The sequence below is a fragment of the Aricia agestis genome, chromosome 11 (genome assembly GCF_905147365.1).
Source record: "Aricia agestis chromosome 11, ilAriAges1.1, whole genome shotgun sequence".
NCBI lineage: Eukaryota > Metazoa > Arthropoda > Insecta > Lepidoptera > Lycaenidae > Aricia > Aricia agestis.
This window is the reverse complement of record NC_056416.1, coordinates 7,312,784-7,321,942: the sequence shown is the minus strand read 5'-3', so window position 1 is coordinate 7,321,942 and position 9,159 is coordinate 7,312,784.

Sequence of the window (9,159 nt, the reverse complement as noted above, 5' to 3'; positions counted from 1 at the left end):
TATCATGCAGGTAGATGTTATGACGTAGGCATCCTCTAAGAAAGGATTTTGATAAATTCCAACCCCAAGGGGTTCAAATAGGGGATGAAGGTTTGTATTTAATAATACTTCTTAACGCGAGCGAAGCCGCGGGCAAAAGCTCGTATATTATAACTTTAAAAGTGTGTCTGTCTGTCTTTACCTCTCTACGCCTAAGACCTTAAACCGTTTTTGATAAAATTTAGTAATTTGGGTCCCAGGTTTATATCCCTTACGATCGTTTAACGTTTTTAACTCGAAAACATGTACGGTTCCTGCGCATTAAACGAATTTAGCCGCAACGAAATTGCGGGCAAAATCTAGTTTTACTTATATGTATTGAAGGGGTATGAAGATTTTGTCCGACCTACTATCCGCTATTGTGACACTTTACGCGGTTTTGTCCAAGATTATTATATTTTTGTTTGTATTGATGTTAGCTATACCTATTCAATTTTTGAAAAAAATATTCGGGAACGCGGAAAAACACAATGGCGGAGAGTAGGTCGGCCAGGCTCCACATAAGTAAGCCTCCTAATAACTTTATTAGGAGGCTTACTTATGTGTACACATTTTGCTAGGACTTAATAAAATAATTGACATTTAAAATTAAGTAAGTAACTGAAGGTAAGTAACTAATCTAAGTTCGCGTTTGTACATAATTTAAAATATTGCACGAAAACATGGCTAGACCATAAACCTTAACGTTGTACGTTTTCATTAATCCCCAAATTTATGGTTTTTTTTGGGGTGTTCCGTGTTCCGGAACAAAAAAAAGCAATTTAAATAAAAAACTACGTCTTAGCCTTTGTGAAAGTTTAAAGTGAGTAATTAGGCATTCAACCTTGCGGCGTGACCTCTCAACTTAAGTATACCCATAGCAAGAAAATGACACAGCAAGTAGTTCGCTGTCAAAAACAATTTCGAACTTTACTCAGCTGCCGAGAACCCTTTTACACCCCTATTACACTCGATCATTACACAAAACATATAGTTACGTAAAATTAACCCTAAACTTCTTATTTGAAGTAGAATATCGTAGTTAATTGTAATTAATTTTAGATTGATTAAGAATTGTTAGTTGATTAAAAATACTAGAAAGGATCACGTGATTAATGGAAAGCCCCCACGGGCAATAACTAGATACTTTTATAGAGACTATACAGTATACACTCGCTTACAAATGAAAATATTAGAACTATAATAATATTGCTTTGCGATGTTTTGTCTTTGTTGTAACTTACAATAAAAACACGCTTAGTAGACAAGAATAACATTAATTTACATTGTGTAGCGTATCCATTGTGTAACTATTTTTAATAGAACGGGGTCAAACCTACAACATAAAGGATGTGTTTATTAAGGTGACACCGTGTTAAAGTAAAAAAGTAAAAACCCTGTTGTATTATATGTTAGATTGCTTGTTTGATAGAATCATAGAAAACAAGAAATGGAACAGCAAGAAATGGAAAGGGCGTAAGCGACAAAATGTTTTTTGTCGCGTAATTTAAAAACCATAAATATATTTTATATAAGCTAAATACGAATTAAAGTGTATGCTTGAACCAATCTATGTACAAATTTTGGAAGCTTAAATCACTCTCCTCTGTTTGCAAAATTAGAATCCCTTTTTTTACAGAGGTCTTTTTGATTGATTATTCTGTGTTATAAAAGTTGACCAATCGTGTAATGCTATGGGTAATTCAAAGACAAAGACATAATGAATATTGTCAATGAAATTTAATTTCTTACCTGTAGTCATTGCTGAGAAAAATCGATATCGCTACAGCCAAATTATCAAGGCGTCCCCTTAACAGTTGTAGCCCAAACAACTCCCGTTTGACTCCATTCGCCATAGCTAAGATTCCATCACGCGCAGGCTTCGCGCGAGCTAAGCCGTGAAGTGAGACGTCTGCTAAATTCCGTGTAAGCGAATTACTGGTGATAACTGGTAAGTTTTGTTCCAGCCTGTATATCCTTTATCACCATGAAGGATATACATTATACGTGCTGTAACAAAAGTGAAAATACTTTAGGGTGCGAATGTGTCTCCTGTATCTACCTATTATCACAGAATAGATAATAGTACAAGCTAATGTTTGTGCTATTATAGACTTCGCTGTGAAAGTAGCAAGGCTGAAAGATAAAATTTTCTCTTAATTTTGTGTGGGAAAATTCATGACGCTGGGGCTCTTGCCCATACAAATTACAAAAAAGTTGATCAGCTTTCAGCACTGCTACTTTCACAGAGAACTCTATACAAGGGATACATACTCATTACACACCTTAAAGTTATGACCTACCTATTATAGAAAATGTTTAACACGCGTCAAGAGTTCGAGACATGTCATGATGATCTAAAATTCCTTTAATTATACACACGTAAAATTCGTAAGGCGTAGGGAGAGTAGAGCGCCGGCGCGCCGTAGGAAAGGAAGTAATATTTCCCTCTTTTTTGTCTACAGCGCGGCGAAGCACACACTTGCTTCAGTACTTTTAGGCCCAATTTGTATAAAAAAAGTAGTCACGCGGCCATATTAGAACGTTCCCTTAGATTTTCTCATACAAATTTTCGTATAATATTTTGGGACTCGACTAGTGGCGTAGACCAGTGTTTCCCAACCTGTGGTCCGCGGACCCCTGGGGGTCAGCGAGTGTACGTATGGGGGTCCGCGGTGTCGTCTCTGGACCATACATAATCAGATTTTTTGCTGTTTATTTTATTAAGGAGGTCCCTAAAAACTGTACTGTATGATTTCCTAGGGGTCGGTGGCAGAAAAAGGTTGGGAAACACTGGCTTAGACCATAAAATACCTAATAGTGAAATCTCAGTCTGAGTATTGTTAAGCACGGGCTAAGTGGTCACATTACCAAGGCTAATTTAGACACAGACAACTATTACAAAGTTACCCTAAAATATAGTTTCGGCAAAAGGCCTCTTGCAGGTAATTAAGCTCATTATACATTCTTACAGGATGTAACTAAACAAAGTGATATAATACTTTAGAAGTTTATGAAATAGGATGTTTATGAGGCCCCTGTAGAGTTCACTGAGAAAGTAGCAGCACTGATGTAGTAACTTTTGACTTCTACGTTTCTATAAAAAACATCAACGTCATGATATATATGTCCATTGTCCATACAAAAATTAAAAAAAGGTTTGTCAGCGCTGCACAATGCACTTTTAAAGTGAATTTTATAAAAGGGACACATACACGCCCTATAAAGTATTAATACCACTTTGTTTTGTTGCACCCTGGTCCCTGTACCTATAGTGTTTTAAGGTTTTTAACTCAGTAAACTTACATTTTTGGAACGAAGTTCCTTATCGCGCATTGCGAAAGGGGGCTAGACGGAAAAAATTAATACCAAAACTTGTAACTTTCCTTTCCCTGAGGCGCACGCTTCTTCCGTCGTGAGTCTTCTTCTACTGCTGTTTTCTATTACGTTATTACTATTACGTTAACTCTTGTCTATCAATTTTATGTTATATTATACATTTTCATGCTATCTAATAATTATTATTACTACTTAATTAAACTTAGATATAATTCTTATATAAGGGATGTAATTGTTATTAATCAATCTTATGGTATGTCGATTTTATTAAGATACATTTCATTCTTACAAGAAACACTAAACAATACACAATTTTCGAACCAAACTATTTATACTAAAATAATAAACATAAAAACACCTCATAGTACAGAAACTTACATTATAAACAACATTTTACACACTTACACACAGTCAGTCTATCATAATATTACACTCTATTACATAAATGACCCACTCAGCCAAACTCTAAATTTTATTTTTTTAAATAGTAGTTATCTATCCCTGGGGATACTTTATAAATGGTCGGGAGATAATATAACAGCGCGTAACACAAACATAATTTACTATTCGATAACATAAACCAAGCTATAAACGACATTGACTCCTCATTCGTCGCTGACTCTGCTTACTGTGATCTGGACGATTGCATCCCATCTGGAGCAAATCTACAAAAAAATCTCAAATTAATTTGTCAAAATATCCGAAGCATTAACAAAAATATGCAGGAATTTGAAATCGCTCTTGCCCGAACCCGAATCCAGTGGGATCTGATCGCCCTGACAGAGTGCTGGAAGCGAGGAGTCGAGACTACACCGCAGTTACAGGATTATAATTGCTACACAACCAATTACAACAGACTACAAAATGACGGTGTAGTCGTCTACACAAAAAAATACCTATCAGTAACGGTGAGTGAGCTTCCTTTAACAGACGCAAACTGCCTGCAAATATCCCTTAAAAACAACACAAAAGTACTGGTAATATATAGATCGCCATCGACAAAAGATATAGCCCCATTTCTTAACTCACTAAACGATTTTTTAACAAAAATAGACCGGACAAACAATATAATAATAGTTGGTGACCTCAATATAAACATATCTGACAACTCCCAAGATCAGAATAAAAGCCAATACTTAACTTTACTTGCAACATTTGGATTGCTCCCAGCTCACCTTCTGCCAACTCGGCTTACCAACTGTCTTGACCATGTAATGCTAAAGACTAAACTTCCGGCTAACGTGCGTGTTGCTCATTCTACCATTACTGACCATGATACCATCATGTTGTTCCTATCGATACAACTAATAAAGACAGAGACTCGTAAAATTACTACAAAACTTAACTACCAACAAATTGCTATTGACATATCTAAAACAGACTTCTCCCCAATCTATGAATCGGAAGACCCTAACACGGCAGCAGACATGATCGTTTCTTTAATTTATTCAAAAATAGAGACCAACACAAAACAGATAAAACATGCAAATCGGAAAAAAATTCTAAAACCTTGGGTCACGCCCGGTCTTCTTCGCTGTTTAAAAAACAAAGATAACATGCACAAGAAATTAAAACAAAACCCCGATAATGAAACTCTTTCCGTCACCTACTCACATTATAGAAATTTTTGTACCAAAATCCTAAAAAAATTGAAGCAAGAATACTACAGAACCGAGCTACTAGCCTCTAAAAATAATACGAAAACGTTATGGCAATCCATTAACAAAATTACAAACAGAACTAAAAATCGTAGCAGTGCGACGGATATACTAACACTCACCTCCTCACCGGAAAACTCCGTGAACTTAGTCAACGAATTTTTTATCAATACAGGAAAAACTCTAGCTGAAAAAATACCCCAGCCACCACAAAGCCCTAATAGTACTACGCCTACTCCCTGTCACTCAATGGTGCTGCTCCCGACTGACGTTAAGGAAGTTACAAGAGTTGCAATGTCCTTGAGAAGTAACTGTGCCGTGGGGACAATATACCAGCAGGGGTCATAAAAAATAACATAGAAGTTATTGCTCCACCCCTAACTCATGTCTTAAATTTGTGCCTTTCAACAGGCATTTTTCCAAAAGCTTTTAAGAGAGCAATTATTCATCCAATATACAAGGCGGGTAACAGAGACCAAATCACGAATTACAGACCAATTGCTGTCCTACCAACCTTAGCAAAAATATTAGAACGAATCATGAACTCTAGATTAATATCCTTCCTAGAAAACAATAATATTCTTTCCACATCACAGTATGGATTCCGCCAAGGCAAATCAACAGGTGAAGCAGTACACGAACTCACAGACTTCATAGTAAAAAAGCTTGATGTTGGACAAAAAGTCATATTAATATTTCTAGATCTAGCAAAAGCCTTCGATACGGTCTCGGTTCCTATCCTTCTAAAGAAGATGTTCCACATAGGCATAAGAGGAACCCAGCTCAAACTGTTCGAGGACTTTCTAACTGAGCGTACACAGAGTGTTAAGGTAGATGAGTACCTAAGTTCTGAACGCACTACTACGCATGGCGTCCCTCAGGGAAGCGCAATTGCTCCAACCCTCTTCCTCATCTACATTAATGATCTGTGTACGCTCAACATACGTGATGGAAAAATTTTCACGTTTGCGGATGATACGGCTCTCGTGTTCCACTCAGATTCCTGGACTAGCGTTTTTAATACGGCACAAAGTGGCCTCGACACTGTAGTAGAATGGTTACGCAAAAACATTCTTACCATTAACACCCAAAAAACCAAATACATCCCATTCGCGATACGAACGCCCCCCTCGTTGACATTCCATAGTATCACCGCACACACTTGTAACCCCCATGTTGAGCCATGTACATGTGAACCTCTGGAAAGAACAACCTCAACCAAATACCTGGGAGTTATCTTGGACCCCTCACTCAGCTTCCGTCCACACGTAGAGGCGCTTACGTCTCGAATAAGAAAATTGATACCAATATTTAAAAACTTAAGAAATGTGGCGGACGGAGGACTGAGGAGGGTGGTCTATCTCACTCTTTGCCAACCATTACTCACGTACTGTATATCAACATGGGGCGGCACACACAAAGACACTATGTTGCAATTGGAACGAGCGCAACGGGCAATCCTCAAAGTGTCAAACAGCCTTCCATTCCGTTACCCAACTGAGTCTCTCTATAAGCAAACAAAAGCATTGACGGTACGCCAACTGTATATATCCTATGCAGTCCTCAAACACCATAGCCTCCTTAATTACATCCCACCATCCGGTTGCAAAAGACGTAATAACCTTGATGCAACCGCGCACCGTTTTCACACACGCTTCGCCAATCGTTTCTTTAGTTTTCTGGGGGGATATGTTTACAAAAAAATTAATAAGACAATAAACATTTACTCCTTAACCATGAGAGCATGCAAAAAAAGAGTTAATGAATGGCTGCTAACACTATCTTACATAAACACTGAAACTCTCATTACTGTACCTGACTAATACACACACTCACACAAACACACACACACACACACACACACACACACACACGCACGCACGCACGCACGCACGCACGCGCGCACGCACACACACACACTATACTGTCACACTATTACCCTATAGGCAACACATTGATAATTGTTTCACTGCTTTGTTGTAAATATGTAGTTGGAATACTTTTACCTTGCTTGGAGATCCTGGTGTCCTGAAATACAGGCTACGCCTAGTTTAGGCACCAGTCTCCCACATAACCAGTGCCAAGTTTGTTGAGTAAGTAATACATAACATTGTATTTTGATCTTAATGTGGTGAGATAATAAACGAATTTTTATTATTATTATTTATTATTATTATTATTTTCTCGCTGGCGGTGGTAGAGGTTCGTTCCGTCGAGGTTTGTTCTGTTTCGGACGTTTCGGCGGTTTCCCTGGAGTTTTCCTCCTGTTCTTCGACCGGTGGAGCCGCGGGGCGCGTCGATGCTCCGCTTCTCGTCTGGACTCCGGTTTGACTCGCTCGTTTCAAGTTCGTTTCGTTCAAGCATCGCCGATGGGGCCATCGGCGATGCTTGAAGCCTTCGATTTGGACATCTTTCTTCACTGACCGCACTGGCTTCTTGATTTTCACTTGATTTTCTTTCTTCCTCGGAGAGAATCCGGCTTCTTGAAGGACCATACAATGTCCTGGCGTAGAATCCGGCTTTACGAAGGACCATACAATGTGGGGGACAGCTTGCGCTAATTCCCCGTAGATCGCCTAGGTCAGCGTTTCTTGAAGAGATGAGGGTGATGATGATTACTTAATGAGGAGATGAATTTAAACACTTTTTCAGTCTTGTTCCAGGTAGCAAGCACACAGTAGTTCCGAAGCTGGGCAACGTTGGAGAGCGAGTGTCGTACTATGGCGGCCGAGCCATATTTATATCGGCCCCGGTACCCAGCTTCTAGAACATTCCATGCCTCACCCCCTTGGAAGGAAAATTTATTGAATTTCGTACATTATTTTACAAAATATACATTGGTTTTATTTGTACAATTCTCTTAGCTATAATTTTACACTGAGCGTCCGTGGCCTAATGGGTAGACCTTCGGTTCGCACTCCTAGAGAGTGCAGGTTCGAACTCGGGTGGAGGCGTGTACCTATGAGACATTTTCTGATCTCAAGTGCATAATACGGACGCTCGTACGGTGAAGGAAAACATCGTGAGGAAACCCGCACATGACTAGTTCTTTCCTCTGGACTAGGCCGACTATGATGCGAGAATGCCTTATTAATGACTAATATGCGCTTGGGCATTTAAAAATCTTGTCCCAGGCACTACAATATTTGAGGAGTGGTTACTTCGCTCTGAAAAATACTGTATAAATCATCCACAACGGATGTAAAGGCCTAGTTAATTTTACATAATAAACATGTTCGTGCCGACCTCCGTAACCGAAATAATGAAGAAATGCAAAAATCTATTTTTCCAATATTTATACTACCTCGCCGCCCCCCGACATAACGGTCGTCTCTGGCTGTCCCTCTCGCACGAGACTTCCTTGTCTGCGACAAGGATAGCCCGCTCGAGATGTATACTATCTCCCTCACTTTTCGGTTTCAGAAATCGGCACTACCACACTGGCTCTAAACCCATCCCATTGAATGGCACTATTTTTCACTGTACACTGATTTCTCACTAAAGACTACACTATTTACTGTCTGTCGTGCACACTTAGTTATCAGTAGATACAAACTAAATAAAATCTCTTCTTTGATTAAATCCATGTCCCTTGTTGATTCAAGTTTTAAGCTGCTATTTAGGCTACTTAAACCTAATCTCTCCCTTAATTGTATTCGTAAAGTTAGGAAACTGAACATTACGAATGATGCAGGCTTTAACACACATCAGCTGGCCTAGATTTGTGCGCCTGAAACGACTATAGGGCATGGCGCGGCCACGCAAACTGTATGTGCGCCGCAGACTCGATCACACAAAAAGTGTGCCGTCTGCGATCTCCCATAAAGTAACCTATAGAGTATAGATTGTAAGATAAGGAGAAAAATGCATAATTTCGTACATTTATATTATTACTAGATGATCACCTTGATGAGTGGCAGTCTTCCACAGTGCGTTTTTCGCGCAACTTTCTGCCGCGCACTGTAAAACAGAGTTTTACAGTGCGCGGCTGAAAGAACTGTCACCAGTTGTATTTCCGGACCTATACGACCTGCAAACCTTCAAGAAAAGAGCGTATTCCCTCTTAAAAGGCCGGCAACGCACCTGCATCTTCTGATGTTGCGAGTGTCCATCTTACCATTAAGTGACCCGTTTGCTCGTTTGT